Consider the following 18,989-nt stretch of genomic DNA (forward strand, 5'->3'; position numbering starts at 1 on the left):
TGTACCCTGATTTATTGATGTCACCCCATTAAAATAAAAATTTATTTTAAAAAATGGAGTAAGAAATATCAAAGGAGATCAGACAGACAAATAAAACTCTGAACACATACTTTAGCAGAGATCCCACACATACAAATATGTGATATACATAAGTCATAAGAATTCAGGGGGACCATTTTGTTTCTTATATGAGAAGCAGTAAAAACACAAGTTTTAGAGGGAGACTGATTCAAATTCTGATTTACTGCTAACTAACTGGGTGGCATGACTTCTTGATATTCATTTTCATCATTTATAAAATGGGACTATTGAAACATTCTTCAAAGGTTAATGGTGTAATTTAAAGAAGATGATAGATCCTGTACTGTCACGTGGATATTAACACATTTTGATCTCTTCAAGGGAAGCTTTGACCTTTTTCATGAATGGATACAGAATCTCCTTAAATTCAATAGATTTTAATATTACCTAAAATGGAAAGTTTTACTTTTCTGACTTATTATCAAAAATTTAAATGTATTTTTGCCTTTTAGATATAGTTATTGACAGGGATTAAACAAAATAAATAGTTGCAACTCTCCATATAATCATATGTCTGAAAATTTATGTTCTGAGATCTATATTTGATATAATAACTAGAGATCTTCTGGGCTAATTTTGGCCCAAAAATATGCTTGTTTGGCCAGCAGAGTAATGGCCTACACACATGCACACACACACAAGGCATCCAACAAGTTAGGAAATAGAAGAAATTTTTTTTAAAGAGTATATTAATTATATTTTCAAAAATACACTTAATACATTTTTGTTCAACCTCAGATAGCTTTGGAGGTTAAAGAGCTCTATGTGTAAAGCAATGGAACCAATTTTTTAAACTAAAAAAGTTTATTTTGTATTTTCTGGTTTCCAGACTTCTTTTGATATATGTTGCTGTACCATTGTAGATTTTGCTTACAAATAGCCAAACACTCTTGTAAAGCTGGTGTAAACTATAAGAAACACACATGAAAAATAAATTTTTCATGAAAATGATAATACATATGAAACCATTTTGGACACACACCCCATTTTGCTACTAAAACTATAGGATTTGGGCAAGTTATTAAACCCTGCTTCTTCATCAGTTCATTCCTAATATGACAATGATCATATAGCTAGCTGCCTCATAGGGATCTTATAAGTATCAAATGATATAATACATGTAAAGAACCTAGAATTATTCCCAGTAACTGGTATTAGCTATTTTTATAGTGATAGCAATAAATATTAGGTATTAATATTAGGAGTTGGCACTCAATAAATGAAAGCTATAATCATTATTATTATCATCATTTTCATCATTCAGAGACTATAAGTGAATTAGAGAAACATTCATTATAGAATTTTCCAAGCTCACCAGATCTGCTCATTGCAGAATGTAAAACAAACCTTCCTTCTTCTTACCCAATTTTCTTTAGTCATATGTTATCAGAGTGTTTACAAATAGAAATCTCCCGGTCAGGCTATAGGATGCATTTCTGAGACTTCTTAGTGCTTAAATGTAAGCCAAGAAATGCAGCTACATCCGCAGAAGCTACTGGCACCTTTCCAGTAGCAAGAAGTAGTTGTATAAAGATTATATTTGTACAAATGCTGACATACGCACCTATATTTACAGGCACTCATAATCAACTTGGTCAGAGGTTTTAAATTTCCATGGGCTTGGGTAGTTTGAAGTAGCCAGATTTCAATGAGGCTGCCTAAGTAGTGCATTGAATTCTTGCCATTATCATTTAAAGATAAAAAGCTATAGGATCTTAAGGTTCTTCATTAACCAGAATTCCTGCTTAGTTTCTCACTTTGTGGAGAGCTTGATCAGTGACTGAACCATTGCTAAACAACTTAAGTCATTATAAAGTGTTTTCTTATATTGATCTAAAATTCACTTCTTAGAATCTTCTACTCAATGATCCTTATTTCTGTTCTCTAAATGTAAGAAACTGAAGACTTTTCACTCTTCTCAAGCATTAAAACAACTCAAACACCATCCCTTCATTTTCTCATCTCTGGTTCTTCTAGTCATTTTCCATCCATTCTTCTCAAGTATTATCACGGATAGCATAATGGAAATATTACCTCCAGGGTGGACATCTGTTGTCTTGGTGTGTACAGTATCCATTTCCTTCTGCTTCTATTCAAAAGATTCCTCTTTCATATGGGAACCTACCTCCTGTGGTTTAGGTAGCTATAATTCTACACACTGCTACTAACTCCTCCAAACCAAGAGTGGGTACATGACCTGCATATGGTCACTCCAACCCAGCCACAGTGATGTTTCAGAGATGTAACCTCAGTTAGGCTAGTGAGAACCCCCCCCCCCTTAGGGCTTTGCTGAAACTAATGGGAGAGAGATCTGCATTCTGCTGAGTTAGAAAGTCATAGATGTTGAGGAAGATATTTGTTACCATTTGGTAAGCACCTGTCTAAAAATGACTGCAACAGTCAGGAAACAAAAGTCAAGAGATTGGGCCCTGGCCGGTTGACTCAGTGGTAGAGCGTCGGCCTGGCGTGCGGGGGACCTGGGTTCGATTCCCGGCCAGGGCACATAGGAGAAGCGCCCATTTGCTTCTTCACCCCCACCTCCTCCTTCCTCTCTGTCTCTCTCTTTCCCTCCCGCAGCCAAGGCTCCATTGGAGCAAAGATGGCCCGGGTGCTGGAGATGGCTCCTTGGCCTCTACCCCAGGCGCTAGAGTGGCTCTGGTCGCGGCAGAGCGACGCCCTGGAGGGGCAGAGCATCGCCCCCTGGTGGGCAGAGCATCGCCCCTGGTGGGCGTACCGGGTGGATCCCGGTCGGGTGCATGCGGAAGTCTGTCTGACTGTCTCTCCCCGTTTCCAGCTTCAGAAAAAGAAAAAAAAAAAGTCAAGAGATTGGAAGAGACATATTTCTCTCTGTAGTGATCACTTGACTCCAACTATGGTACAAATTGGCTTATCTCTCGAATTTTTAAGTTTGACATCCAGGGCTTTGTTGCTGTTGAGTTTTATTTAGGTCACTTCAACTTCAAAACAAATTAACCTACCTCTCATGCTAGGCCACAGAAGAAAACAGAGCATAACATAGGATCCAGTCTGCTTCTCTTATCCACTCCCTAGCAGCTCCCCAGGTCCCCTGAGGTTAGGCACATGAGAAGTTGAGGTTATCAGCTGTGTTAATTTGGAAACCCTTGGTTGCAAGAAGAGAAATTGACATACCAGCACAAAGGATAGGAATGTTTATTAGAACATACAACAGTGTGCTCCTAAGTGAAATTTTACTCCCTTTTAAGTTGGATCTGATTTATTTTGATGCATTGTCCCAACATACTAAGATTACTACAAATCTTGATATCAGTTGAATTAGTTGTTTCTGGCAAGTATATGTCTTCTGCATACTTTTATAAGAATGACTTTTATGGTTTTATTAAAGTACTAATACAAAAGCTGAGTAAAACAGAGCCTCAGAGCCCTGTGGTCCACCACTAGAAATTTATATGGGTTATCCTGACTATTCATTAATATCCTGTGGGTCTAGTTAACCAGCCAGCAGTACACTGTCTAACATTTTTCTAATCCAGATGAAATTTTACCATCTTAATCATAACCAATATCAAAGGAGACTTTGAGAAATATTTTTCTTAAAAAAGAAAAGAAATAACTTGGCATCCACTACCCCCTCACTACTTTCTGATGGTAACTTCTGCTAGAGAATTTGTCATACGGAGTTGTCACTGTCTGTCTTCCCAACAAGCCTATGGGATCCTTGAGGTGGCCAAGCTCAGTGTCTACAGTGACATGGTGACATTCTGGTGGTCCATTAGTTGTCACTACAGATTAGGTCTTAAATGTTTTATTTTATCTTGCATGTTAATGTTAAAGGAGAAAAGTTAATTAATTAAGAAAAAAGAGGCATTATGTGTAGAGGGGAGAGAGATGGAGGCTTTTGTGATAATCCAGAGAGATTAGCTTGGCCTTTTAAAACATTTATAAGATTGTGGCATTGGTTTTTATTAATCAATACTTTATTTTACTCAAAAATAGGGTGTCCTTCAAATTATCCTTCTGTTTTCAGGCCATGAGTGAGAAACTGGAGGATAGTAAAGAGAGTGGGCAGAAGGCGACAAGAGAGAAAAATAAAGGAGATAGGCTGGGATGGGATGAAATGAACTGCAGAGAGGCAAAAAGACAGGGAAGAGGCTGTCAACAGAAAGCACAAGGCTTGTCTGGTCCCCAGTAGGCGAACCAAACCATCCTCTCCCAGGCCACTGGCCTGGGCCCAGGGAAGACTTTGATTTGGTTGCTGTGGACTGGACTTCAGGAGAGAGGAGAGAAGCTGTTTGCATAAACAGGAGATAGACTTCCCATATAGACTGAAGGTTTGTGTCCTTCTAAAATTCATATGCTTAAACCAAATCCCAACGTGATGGTATCGAACGATGGGGACTTTTGGGAGGAAATTAGCTTTAAATGAAGTCATGGGAGTAGAACCCTCCCAGATGGGATTCGTGCCCTTTGAAAGAGACACCAATGAGCTTCCCACATTGTCCCTTCTACCACAAGAAACTCATAAACAAGAGAGTGGACCCAGGAAGCCGGGCTCACCAGGCACCTAATCGTTGGTGCCTTGGTCTTGGACTTCCCAGCCTCTGGAACTGTAAGTGATAAATTTCTTTTGTTAAAAGCCACACAACAATACTCTGGTATAGCAGCCCAAAGGCATAAGACACCACTATTTAAATTTCATAACTTAAGGAGCTGAGTGTGCCTTAGAAGAACTGGTCTATATTGTCATCTATGTGGAAATACTTCTGTCAGTGAACTAGTGAGCTTTTACAAAATATGTATTTTAATTTCCACAATAACCCTGAGAAATGATCTATTGCTCTCCTTTTTTTGCAGCTAAAGAAACAGAGGCTTAGGATATTAACTAATAGCCTTAAGTCAATGCTGAATTTTAATGTTGCTAGAATGTGAGCCCATGCCATCTTTGCCGGGGGCTCACACAGTTACCCCGAGCTCTGAGATTTCAGGGCTTGATTTACAGCTCACCAGGGACTAATAGATTAAATGTGTTTATCATTACCCATTTTTAAGATGCCTACATTTTTTTAAAGTGACATTGAACTGTATTTTATTACTCACTGGTTTCTCAATACGGTTTTTAATAAACTTTTAAGCAAGGTTTGGATCTTCACTTTAAAGCAAGGCACAAACTCCTTTGTAAATGGAGGCGATATTCATCACGCTGAAGGTTGAAGGGTATTTATTGGCTTGCTCACAGGTTGAAACTGGAGGCAGCTGCCACACCGAATCCCTGATCACAGGCGTGGGGGAGAGACAGCGGCGGAAGAGCTCTGGTCGACACAAACGGGACATCTGGCCAAAGAATTTAGATTTTCTCCTTCGGTTTTTCTCTCGCGAGTGCCATTGCTTTTACCTTCGATTAGCGCTTACAACCCTTGGACGTAAAGCCAAGTTGTTGGTGGTCACGTTCTCTGTATTTCTTCTGTCCTCTCATTTATTGTGAAAGCCATTATGAAGCAAGAAAGAATTTCACTCCTCCCAGAAAGTTTGCAACTTACAACTTTTATAAAGGCAAGTAGCGGACTCTACAACTGGACATGGCTTTATTTCTTTAAACATGAATCACATATGAAATGGATCTATTATGATGGATAATTATTTAATAAAACCACTAGCATAAAGTTCCTAAAAGAAAAAAAAGCAAGTGCCTAAACCCGTGATGACGAACCTCTTTATAAAACCTGCCCACTTTTGTAGTGCTGGTCAACCTGGTTCCTCCCGCCCACTAGTGGGCGGTCCAGCTTTCATGGTGGGCCAATCGCCACGCCGTTTGGTTGCTCCGCTACCTTCCACCATGGAAAGCTGGAACACCCACTAGTGGGCGGGAGGAACCAGGTTGACCAGCACTACAAAAGTGGGCGGTTCTTATAAAGAGGTTCGCCATAACGGGCCTAAACTGTAGTGCAAAGGATGCGATATTCCCACAGAAACGGGGTCATAGGCGAGGCAGCTGCTACACGTGACCACGAGCACAGGGAGAACGCAACACACATGCAGCCGTTTTCCCAACAGCCCGCTGCTGCTCTTCCTCTTTTGGGTTCCCACTTCCTCTCTCTGTTTTAGTGCTTCTCAAGCCACTGCTGCAGAAAAGTGATTTTAAATTTGAAGCTGTGTAACTTGTTCTGATTCTCAGTGTTTCCTGGTATCAGAAACGTCCCATCCTGAGTACTGGGAAAGAGTTGGTGGGTTCTAACCCTCTGAGGAATACAAGTATCTCTCAGCTGTCCTGGGGGTTTGTTCAAGATTTTCTTCACCAGATCTCAGAGGCAGATCAATCATATTGTTTTGATTGACTCAGGGGGGCCAGGCCCACTGGAATTACTGTCAATCTACCCAGAGCTGCCAAAGGACAGACCCTAACCCAGATACTGGAGACAAGGTTCAGACTGGAGAGTCCCTGGGCCTAAGGCTTGCCTATGTTAAATGTTTGCTTAAATGGGTCATTCTTTGCTTGATCTTCTTATCCTGGTTTTTTGGTTTGTTTTTGTTCGTTTTGCTGGAGACTGGTGTGGTATCAGGAGTTGTGTGACATGTGAGAACCTATGAAGTAGAGACAAGGGGCAATGAGCTATGGAAATAGAGTGGTGAAAATTCAGATTGTGACACATGGCGGCAAAGGAAAGGGACATCCATCAGCTCAGCAGATATGCAAGAAAGAAGATTCAATCCCGGCTGTGAAAACCTTGTGAACAAGAAGAAAGCCCGTGACTATAAGAAATTAGGCAAGGCATAAGTTGTATATGACAAGGGCAGAGTGGCCACAGCAGGGCCGCGGGAGCAGAGGTGGTCTGGACCAGGCTTAATTCACTCACTCTCTCAGCAACCCTGTTGGGACCAGGCCAGAAAACCGAGAGTGATCTTCCAAACAGAGCTCACCGGACGGCCGCGAAACAGAACTCACCGAAGCTTGCTCAAGTCCTGACGGGACACAGAGGGACACTGAGAGGTGTCACAGACTCTGAGGTTGCTAAACAAAGTATAACCCTGCCTTCTAGGGTCTGAAAAGCCCCCTCAAATAGAATTGCTATCTGTCAGTGTGGGGTGGCCCCTCATGTCACTTGTCCCCACCTGCCTCCTCCATTCTCTCCCCCCATTGGGCTTCCTTCCTCGCCTTTCACATGATCTCAAAAATGTCCCAGGTTTCTAGAAACTTCCTGCTTCAAAATTCTCTTGCACAGAAATCTCTGTACAAAACAGTTCAAATTTTGAGAGAAGAAAGAATTGACTGGGGGAGTTCATTGGTCCCAGCCAGGTAATACAGGGCCAGCTTTCTGCTCAGGCTGCCTTAGAGCTCATTCCTGGCCAGTTACTGCGATGTAGCATGGTACTTAGCGCTACTCCTAGACGCTATGAATAGGACAGGCATCATGGAACAAGGCTATTATGGGGTAAATCTAGGTGATGGTGAGATCAGTAGTAGCACGTAATCATGATGAGGAGATGAGAAAAAAGGAGAAGAGCACATGCACTCATTCTAGGAACATGTGTTGGGATCTTTATGCGCCAAGTGCCAGCCTTGTCCTTCGAATTCAACCTTGAAAGCGCTTATCACCAGACTAAATCAATAAACTTATAGTCACTCATCATAATAAAATGAAATAGATGCTTTAATAGAGACTTGAATCAATTGCCATGTGGAAACAGAGAAAAGAGAACTAATTGTTCCTGGTGACTCAGAGAAATCTTGAAAGGAGTTAATATTAGTACGAGGTCTGGGAGAATCTGAAAGATTTTCACAACAGGTAATTATGAAGAAGCCTTTTTTCAAAGCATTATGCTATTTGATTCTCTTAACAGTGCTGTGAGATACATTGAGCAGGTCATTTCTACTATATAAGCGAGAAAACAGAATCCTTCAAAAGTTTAATTGATTGACCATGACCACATGACCACCTACCCAGTGTGGGGCAAACCCCAGACGAGATCCCAAGTCCTCTGACTCCCAGTTCACAGCTTGTTTTCTATCTGTGTACATTGTGTTATGTGAAGAGGAGAAAGGATGGGCCTGTTCCATTGCCATCAGTAGCCCTTGTACCATGATTTGAACCTGCCTTTCCTAAGCTCCATCTCCATCTTTCTTTCTTTCTAAAAACTCTTGTATTTAGAATATATATCTGTCCAAGTCTTGATGGGAAATGAATGACAACTCAAATACATAGATTTGGAGGGAGTTTAATAAAGGTGTGAGCAGGTCTTCAGGGAACCAACAGAGGATACCCTACAATCCCAGAACTGGCAAGAGCAAAGATTCATGGTCACCGTTACCATCGCCGGGTCTGAAGGGTGAAATGGGAGGCGTTGTCAGGACCCAGAGAGGGTGGCATGGAGAGGCCACCTGGCAGGAACCATAGCTGTCATGGCAGGACAGCCAACCATGGCAACCACAAATTTACTCTCTCCTCGCTTCCCACCCACCGGGAGGCGGAGGGTGTGGAAACCCGCTGATGGGGTCCACACAAGGCCAGCTTTCCAGGACAAGATCATAGCAGAGGAGGGTGGAAGTGACTCTGGAGAGGTGAACAAGAGCCATCCAGCACGGAGAATGATGGGGGATACTCAATGTGGGAGGTGGGGTGTGGTTTCTGATCAGTTTCACGCTCCTTTCATACACACACTCACTCACACACACACACTCACTCACTTACTCACACAGTATTTTCTTTCCTCCTTTTCCCTGGCTGGTCCCTTTTGTATTTTGGAAAGATGACCACTCTAGTCACTGCTCCGGGTTTCCAGCCAGGAGTCCACTGGAGCCAAATCTATTTCATCTCAGTCTCTTGGTCATCGCAAGCCCCGAACTGACCTTGGGGGTGTATGCCTGCCGAGGTAAAGGATGGGTTGCAAAGGGAGCCCTTATAGGATTCTGCCGTGTTCCAAACCCTCTTCTTCTCAAAGGCCATCTCTGTACAGTCAGAATGGCTGCTCTATGGGATCATTTTGAGGAAAAACCCCTGGAGACTTAGGCTGAAGTTTCTCCTAAACTCTGACTGGTTGAGCTAAGGTCTCTATTGTACCAGCTGCAGTCAATCTACTGTCTCCTGTACTCAGCAGAAAGCAAGGTGGGCCAACCTGGACATGACCAATGCGTGCATTACTGCAGCCAAGAGCATGCTTTCGGAGGAGACTGGCTGGAAACCTGCCTTTCTCTCTCCCTCAGTGTAACCAGGGCGTCCAGAAGTTTATTTTTGTGGAGAAATAATTCTTTTTTTTTAACCTAATGAATGAAGTATGCCTTGGTTTCTACTTTTGCAAAAAAAATTCACAAGCATGTAAATTATAGTTTTAATCATATTCAGTAGTATTTTCCCTCTCAGAGCCTTGATAGAAAGCCACTTTTATTGTAAGGTAGAAACAGGGCAGTTTAAAAGGGGTCAAAGGGTGGTGACATTTATTTTACGTCATGAAGATTAATTTTACAAAAATCTAATGTTTTAGCTCATAACTATGTGCCTGTTAAAGTGAACCAAAATCTTATACGGTATTCAGATGATATGGAAATTATGTGTCTTAAATCAAAGGTCTCAAATGAACAGTGGGCAGGTAGGATGTTTCTGGAGAATCCTCTGTGCTGGATTGTGGTGTGTCCTTGACCTCTACTTCACATTTGCTCATCTGAGCCCCATAGACACGTCTAGCTAATTTTTTATCCACTGGGAGGCTACCCACCCATGTTAGTCTCCATCATCGACTTTGCCCAATCGCTTCTAAATACTTTTTCCATTCTCCTTTCACAAGCAAACAGGAGTTCAGCTGTCCTGGGAAAGCTTTAGCCTAGAGATATCACGAAGGAGTACAGGGAAGACTCCAGAAAGATGCTAGGGCAGAAGTACAAAACCCTCCACAATAGGACATCTTGCAGAAAGGGACACTTTTCAGGAGAAAGAAGGAAGTTGTTTTTTGGGAAACAAAATGTCTGTTCTTTTATCTTTCCCAAGGCCTTGCCTTTTAACTTCTTTTTCTTGGCTGGACTTCTATAGACTTGGGAGGAAGTTCTGAGTAACTTTCTAATGTGTCAATTGGCAAAGCTAAAGGGCTTCATAAAATAATGGCTACAGTCTGGTCTAGTGATTTTCAACTGGTGTGCGCAAGAATTTTTTAAAGTATGCAATACCTGACTATTTAGTCAGGGGCACAGACCTCTTTTCCCTCAGACTGTCAATAATAATAATAAATGACAACAGCCAACACAATAGCCATCTGGTATGAATGAATCAAAATTATACCTGTTCATTTTTGTCAGATAGGCAAAAAATACAATATATTTTTTGGTATGCCACAGAATTTTAGTAATTAGTTTATGTGTGTCATGAGATGAACAGGTTGAAAATCACTGCTCTAATGATACCTGGTATGTGAAGGTATGACCCAGGAAGTTTCATCCTTTCCATCTTTTCCCTATGGCGAGTGTCTCAGGACACCAGTTAGTCCCAGCCAGCGCAGTATCCCATGGTCACAGCCTTTGCACTTTTGAACTCATCAAAACAACCAACGCACTTGACTTCAACTCCCTCAGTAGCCAACCTGAGAAAGCTAACTAGTTCTTCCAGATGTGAGCAGAGAACTAAGGGATTAGCATGGAACTAACTCCAGGTAATGTACTTGCATTTAAACTGGGACGTCTTGGAGATATTGGTCACATGGACAAAAATCACTCTAATGGTAAGAATGTGGAGACCTTTAGAATGTGATTGGGCAGTTGTGCCCTCCATGGAGAAAGCCTCCAACTCTTGTCACTATAACCTCAATTATGCCTCTTCTGCATAGGGGTGGTCCTTACAGTTTCACAGCAGGACCACTGGGATCTGGGTTCAGAACCTCCAGACTTGAGACTCAAATGTGGAAGAAGTGTGTAGTCCTTCAGCTTTGTTTGTTTGGCCTTTTAAACTCACAGGCCAGACTGCACTCAGTACGATCCAAGATTAGTGGCACGGCCGCTTGATGACTAACGCAATTAAATACGTCCTGGTGCTGGCACGGCCCCACGGTAACAAATCCCACAGTGTCAAATGCCTTTGCCAGATGAATTGCTCAACCTTTGGAAGCACTCTCAAGTACACATACTTAATCACTGCCGGCCTGGTTCGTGGAAAAATGACATGGTACGTGTGTGGGTGGAAGTTTCCTGTCACTTTTTTTGGGCAATCAATCCCATTGTCAGCTTTTATAACCACTATTGTCCCAGTTCCTCTCTTGTGAACTAGGAGTATTTAAGTATTATAATATGATGAATAGGGGAGATATAATAATTTTTTTCCTCAAGTATCTTCAAGTTTTATAGAACAGGTTTGATTTCAAATATTCTGTCCCATTACTTAAATTTTTTTTTCTTTGTTTTTTAGGTGAGAGAAAGGGAGATAGTGAGGCAGACTTCTACATGTGCCCTGACTAGGATCTACCCAGCACCCTGATCTGGGGCTGATGGTCAAGTACTGAGCTATTTTTAGTGTCCAAGGCTGATGTGTTGGACCAACCAAGCAATTCTTAGCACCCAGGACCATGCTCAAACCAGTCAAGCCACTGGCTGCAGAAGGGTAAGAAGGAGAGAAGGGGGAGCAGCAGATAGTTGCTTCTCCTGTGTGCCCTGACTGGTAATCAAACTCAGGACTTCTACACACCAGGATGACACTTTATCCACTGTGCCACCCACCAGGGCCCCATTACTTTTAAAAGTATATTTTGAACTCATTAAATTGGGTCCCAGTTTTTACTGTAAATGTAGGTTACAGCATTTCTTTTATTCAGTTTATTAAAGGACTTAACTAACTTGCCGAAGAGGGATGTACATATTAAAAAGGAAGTTAAGTGTTGTCAAAACTGAACTGAGGCTCTAGCTCAGCTGAACCTGTGTGTTCCGGTTGGGTCTCGGAGGTGCTACAGGAGTTATTGGACCTGAGGATCATGCCTGGATACTGGATTAACAGCCCGTATTCTCAGCTGAACCATGGGAAGAAAGGGTATTCGGTTGGTGACGTTCTGACCTGAAGGACACGACGCTTTCCAAACCAGCACATTTCCAGACTGCTGCTGGGCTTCGTCAGGGAGTTCATTCTTCAGTGGCTTCTGCTACATCAGTTGTCACTGAAAAACCATCCAAGGCCCTCCATCCTCTGATTACATTTTTCAGCGGAAATCTAAATATGGTGCACACAACTCCCATCCTTTACCTGTAGCCCTTGAGAGAGGGAAAGGTATTTACCTGTGGGATGTAAAAGGAAGAAAACATTTTGTTTCCTGAGTACTTGCATCCTGAGTACTGGCCAACCAAAGACTGAGAATGCTCTGAAAAGTCAAACTGACAAATAAACCTTAATGTCTGGGGCTTTCTACAATAATGTACTTGGTGAGAACAGAGAGTATGTTACTGAACTTCTCAACCGCCACTAAGTTCCTCCTATGAATACAAGAGTGGAGGCTGGAGAGACCACTTGCAGACTTGCTCGGAGATGGGGATATACCATTAAGCGTATTTCAAAATACAAAGCAAAGTTTATTTTTGCAGCTGGAAACTTTTGGGGTAGAACTCTGTCTGCTATCTCCAGTTCCACAGACCCAAGCAGTTATGATGGTTTGGGACCATTTCTGCCAGGTTTCAGAATCATTTCATATAGTGAGCTGCCTGTTCTTGAGCACATTCTTCTGGATCCAGACATCGCCAGGTTCATGGCAGAACCAATTCAGGGTGAGGTGGGCATTACTGTTCCCGATCCAGGCTATTTAGTGGGCATGAGAGTTCTGTACCCAGCACCAGGTTCTGTTTATTGCTGATGAAATACAGACAGGATTGGCCAAAACTGGTAAATAGCTGGCTCTTGGTCATGGAAACGTCAACCTGACCTAGTCCATCTTGGAAAGGTACCTTCCAGTGACTTACTCCCTGCCTCTATAGTATTTTGTGATGACGAAACAATGAAACAATAAAACAATGCTGACCGTTAAACCAGGGCAGCATGGGCCAACACACAGTGGCAATCGCCTAGGCTGCCGAGCAGTCATTGCAGCCCTTGAAGTTTTGGAAGAAGAAAACCTTGCTGAAAATGCATATAAAACGGGAGCCATCTTGAGGCATGAACTCATGCAGCTAGCTACCTTCTGACATTGTAGCTGCTGTAAGAGGAAAAGGATCACTAAATGCTGTTGTCATTAGAGAAACCAAAGATTACCATGCTTGGAAGGCGTGTCCTTGACTTCAACATAATGGACTTCTGGTCAAGCCAATCCTTGGCGACATGATCAGGTTTGCACCTCTGCTTGGGATCAAGAAGGATGAGATTCAGGAGTCCATAGAAATCATCAACATTGCCAGCTTGTCTTTCTGAGGGTAGTGACTGCTTTTCATGGGGACTGGGGGCCAGCAATGTCCTGTTAAAAAGCCTCAGTGTTTCTGCTCTTAACACAGGTACATTCCACTCCCCTGTGTCACCTAGGACTTTTTTAAAAAAGATATATTGTTTTCCGTTCATACATAATAGAACATTTGTAACTGCGTAGTTTGCTATGTAAGAGAGTGTAATGGCTTCTATATTCGATGAAGTATTCTTGTGTGCTAAGGTGAAATACATTTATCTGTATGTAGGCAGCTTTTTAATCAAGCCCTGTATAATTTATGTGTTTTTTATAATTTCTTTGCTGGTATTAATATATTTCAAAAAGTTATATGGGTTTTACACAAAAGACTAGTTTACTCTTATAAAGTTCAATCATAATCATTGAATTTTAGGGAGAATGAAATAGTTATGCTTACATAAACTACTAGGTTTAAATAAATTTTATATTAACTAACACTAGGATGAGTATCATTATCCTGAATTAAGAATTAATGCTTAACATTGCCAAATTATGATTTAAGTGTGATGTAATTTGTACAAATACCTGTTTTTGGTTTGTCTTTAAATGTAAAATAAGTTTATAATTAAAATGTCAATAATTTATAGAAAACTAATTGAATCTATTGTTCAATTCACTAATCCCAATAAATCAATAAGGCATTCAATTTTTCCTTCTATCAATATTTACCACATGCCAGGAACTTGAGAGATAGGGCCTCAGCGTGATGTGGTATCACTCCTTAAGGAGTTTACCATTTAGTTGAAGAGGCAAAACTGGCCCTATTGAATGACTGTGAATAAGAAGTATAGATAAATAAGTATAATAATTGCATGGCACAGATTGTTACTGTTGTAGAAGTTCAGAAGAAAAGAAACAAGTGCAAACAAAAGTAGGCAAACTTATCAAGGAAGTGGCAGATGACTAAACCCCTGGGGGTCTTATTTGACTTGAGGAGACACAGAGGAGGGTATCTATGTAAGGAAAATATATAAGCAAAGAGACTGAGGGGCATGTACACTAAGACAAGGCTGAAGGAGTGGAGGGCTTGACTGGTGAGAAATAAGACACAAAATAAAGCTATGAAGGGTAGAACATGGAATGTCTTAAGACAAGCAGAAGCATTCAAGCTTCATGGTAAAGTCTACAGGAAACCTCTGAAGGATTTTGATTCAAAGCTTAATTTCAGGACCCCATAGGCTGGAAGATCTTCCAGTATGATTCAACTGGTACTAGGGAGGCCTGAGAGTTACTTGGTATAAATGAAGTGGTAAAAGAAGGTGAGATGGGAATGCTATTGAAAAAGATCTGTTAAGGTCCTGGCCGGTTGGCTCAGCAGTAGCCCTCCTCTCTCTTTCTCTCTCTCTCTCTCTCTCTTTCTTCCCCTCTCTTCCCCTCCTGCAGCTGTGGCTCAAATGATTTGAGCAATCTGGCCCAGGGCACTGAGGATGGCTCCATGGCCTTTCGTCAGGCGCTGAAATAGCTCAGTTGCTGAGCAACAGAGCAGCAGCCTCAGATGGGTAGAGCATTGCCCCCCTAGTGGGCTGGCTGGATGCATCTTGGTCGCGGCCCATGTGGAGTCTGCCTTCCTGCTTCCCCGCCTCTCATTTAATAAAAAGAAAGAAAGAAAGAAAGAAAGAAAGAAAGAAAGAAAGAAAGAAAGAAAGAAAGAAAGAAAGAAAGAAAAGAAAAGAAAAGAAAAGAAAAGAAAAGAAAAGAAAAGAAAGAAGGAAGGAAGGAAGGAAGAAAGAAAGAAAGAAAGAAAGAAAGAAAGAAAGAAAGAAAGAAAGAAAGAAAGAAAGAAAGAAAAAGATCTATCAAGACAAGACAGAGAAATAAAGAGGAAAATGGAGTCACAGTGATTACTCAAGCCCAGCAATGATGCCCATGGTAGTCATGGAATGGATCTAGTTCCATTGAATTTAGATGATATTCATGCCAGTGGTAGAGAGAAGACTTTAGACCGGCCTCTGTGTGGGAAAGGAGATGAATTGGATTTTTAATTCATGAATTGTGAGGTGATGAAAGGAAATGAAAATATCTCTTAAATAATCAAAGAGGTACATAGATCTCAAGTGAGAAGTAAAAAAAAAAAAAAAAAAAAGAATGGCCTGTAAGAATGTAATACTGAAGCCATGGTCATTGCTGATGACTCTGAGGAAGAGAGCCTGTGCCCAGGGCAAAGCTTTACTGCTATTATTCCTTAAGTCCGCGGACCTGCTATAGCCACACAGCAGGTCTGCCCGGCACTGGGGGTGTTAGAATAACAGAGCTGCATAGACAAGCCTGTCATACTTGATTAAATGGCATTTTATGATTGAAACTCGGCAAGGGAACTGTTTCTAAAATGTATTAACTTCTGCTAAATTTAAAAAACAAGTTCTCAAAATTAATGGGGTATTTCAGCCTCCCTGCCTGAAGCACTATGTAAATCCACCATAAACATAAGTTATGTCTTTCACCATCTCTGTTTCTAATCTGACATAGATGATCACACACAACTTCCTTGCTAAGCTGCACAGTTGTTAATATGTTGATTCTTTTTTAAAAAATTATTATTAGTATCTTGATTCTTAGATGAGAAAACCAAAGACCACAGAAACTTGGTAGCTTAATCCAGATCACATAGCAAATGGCAGAAATAAAACTGTTAGCAAGGGTGTTGAATGCCAAGGGTGCAGGCGTTGAGCCATGTGATGAGAGGTCATGTTCAACAGCAATGCAGAGAAGGTGGGACCTCTTCCAAAAAGCCAGAAGAACAAATTCCTGCAGTGCTAGATCTCCAAAAAGAATCATCCAGAGAAACAGATTGCTAATTTCTCTCCACTTCATACATCTCACCATTCACGTGCACGCGCCCACACGTGCACACATGCCCAACTCTCCTGAAAGGCCTGTGAAGGTCAGGAGTGGAATTATAGTTCATTGCAGGTACATAGGTGTGGGATCGATGAATCACTGTAAAAAAAAAATAGAAGGCTAGATAAAGAATATGGGGCACATTATACACCATGGTATACTATTCAGCTAGAAGAAATGATGACATCGGATCACTTACAGCAGATTGGTGGAATCTTGATAACATTATGCGGAGTGAAATAAGCGAATCAGAAAAAAACAAGAACTGCAGGATTCCATACATTGGTGGGACATAAAAGTGAGACTAAGAGACATGGACAGGAGTGTGGTGGTTACGGGGGCTGGGGGGAGGGAAGGAGGGAGGGGGGAAGGGGGAGGGGTACAAAGAAAACTGGATAGAGGGTGACGGAGGACGATCTCTCTTTGGGTGATGGGTATGCAACAGAACTAAATGACAAAACAACCTGGAAATGTTTTCTTTGAATATATGTACCCTGATTTATTGATGTCACCCCATTTAAATAATAAAAATTTATTTAGTAAAAAAAAAATAAAAAAATAAAACTCTGGGGAAAAAAAAGTAATTATGCTGCTACATATTCATACTTAATAAATAGGGGTGCTTCTCTATTACAAACTTTGAACTCACAATCGTCCGTACAGATGAACGAAGCTAGTTTTCAAAGCAAAAGCCACCATCCCTGCTCTCCACAAACAGACGGCACCATGGTTGGGCAAGGATGTTTCAGTTTCGACTAAAATTTGTGAGTCTTTGGCTAAAATTCTAAACTTAGGCAGGTAATATAAATGAATAAAATGATACCAGCATAAGACAACAAAGAGAAACAAATTTGTGATAGATCGGGTAGCGCATGTCTATGAAAACAGGGCCGACCAATCTCAGCTCTAAAAAGTTGGGGGTCCACTATTGCGAGATTTTCAAGATGGTAGGAAAATTCATGTGAAAATCTTGATTTTTATGTGAAATTTCCTGGCTTTTAAATTTTGCAGCTAATTCACATGTCATAAAAGTGCTCCGCAGACCAGCCACACCCACAGCTGCGGGCCAGGTTATTTTGTGATTTTTGAGTTAGTTTATTAACGTCATTAACTCTGTCACATCCAAAAAGTGCAAAGCTTCTAGAAATTGAGGAAAGTGATAAAAGGAGGGCCAAGGAAGTCCGAAATTCTGAACTAATGTCATCAATATGCATGTTCTCTGGAGAAATCTAATTTTACGTGGGTCTGGATCAATTAACTAACTCAAAAGTCATGCTTTGGGTTCATGAACATGTGCACTTACTAAGAGCTTCTGAGGACCGTACGTGCTCATCAAAACAGAAGCATACACAATGAATATTTATACTGGAAACCTCATTTTAAAGGCGATTCTCCTAACATGTTTATAAAAGGAATACTCTCTGCCTCGGGGGGAGGTTGAAAGTCTCTGAGATTAAAAAAGATTTTTTTTTTTTGCATTAAACATGAGTTTTGAAGGCAAGATTTGTTAAGAAAAAAAAACCCACGTTGACCACTGAATAAGAGAAAAGCTTCAGGAAAAGACATTGTGTATAGAAAAAGAAAAAAAACAAACACCTGGGATTTGGAATGAGAAGACTTGGACTTTAGCCTTAGCACTGTTATTAAAATTTACCTGACCTTGGGCAAGTCATAACATTTGTGCCATTCAATTTCATTTTCTATAGAGTTGGAATTCATAAATTATAAAACTTAAAGTTTTAAAATATTATTATTATAGTGAAAATGAAGAAGAGGGTGACATGGGAGGAAAGAGTAGACACATCAGGTCAAGCATAGAAGGCAGAAGTCATCCATGCTCTGTAAGAAAAGTCTCTCCGGGCTCTCCTGAGATTGAAAGAGAATGCCGACTTCCCAGGGACCTAGCTCTCAAGGACACTGATTCGGAAACAATGGGAGGGCAGCTACAGCCCACCAGAGCAGTTCAAGCAAAGCTATCTTCAGAGATGGGACACTATAAAGCCTCGCTGGTGGTTTAGTACCCTTATCTTTATAATTATATCATTTATGTCCCATTGAAAAAGCTAGACTTGAGAATGGGCTATGTTGAGGTGTACACATGTGCACCATGACTTGAAATGCAGAAGAAATTAGAGGAGGCCCACTCCCGTTACCTGGAGAGAGAATCCAATTCCAGGATGTGTGCAATAACTGAGATAATGACAATGATGTAGGTATTATAGCGTGCCATCCTTGTATTGTTTTATATCAACTTGATATTTATATCAATTTTTATCATTTTATGAAATGATTTGGCAACACATATATCAAGATTTCCTTGTTTATATATATATATTTTTTATTATAAATAGATTTTTATTTTAATGGGGTGACATCAATAAATCAGGGTACATATATTCAAAGAAAACATGTCCAGGTTATCTTGTCATTCACTTCTGTTGCATACCCATCACCCAAAGAGAAATTGTCCTCTGTCACCTTCTATCTAGTTTTCTTTGTGCCCCTCTGCCTCCCCCTTCCCCTCCCCCCGTAACTACCACACTCTTTTTTATGTCCCGTTTTTATGTCCCACCAATGTATAGAATCATACAGTTCTTGTTTTTTTCTGATTCACTTATTTTACTCCATATAATGTTATCAAGATCCCATCGTTTTGTTGTAATTGATCTGATGTCATCATTTCTTATGGCTGAATAGTATACCATGGT

At 41.0% G+C, this 18,989-nt stretch overlaps 1 pseudogene; it reads left to right on the forward strand.

Annotated features, from left to right (window-relative positions):
* Nucleotides 1-12,492: 12,492 nt before the first annotated feature.
* Nucleotides 12,493-13,415, forward strand: LOC136397151 (ornithine aminotransferase, mitochondrial pseudogene; annotated as a pseudogene).
* Nucleotides 13,416-18,989: the final 5,574 nt, after the last annotated feature.

This window comes from Saccopteryx leptura, chromosome 3 (genome assembly GCF_036850995.1).
Source record: "Saccopteryx leptura isolate mSacLep1 chromosome 3, mSacLep1_pri_phased_curated, whole genome shotgun sequence".
Lineage (NCBI taxonomy): Eukaryota > Metazoa > Chordata > Mammalia > Chiroptera > Emballonuridae > Saccopteryx > Saccopteryx leptura.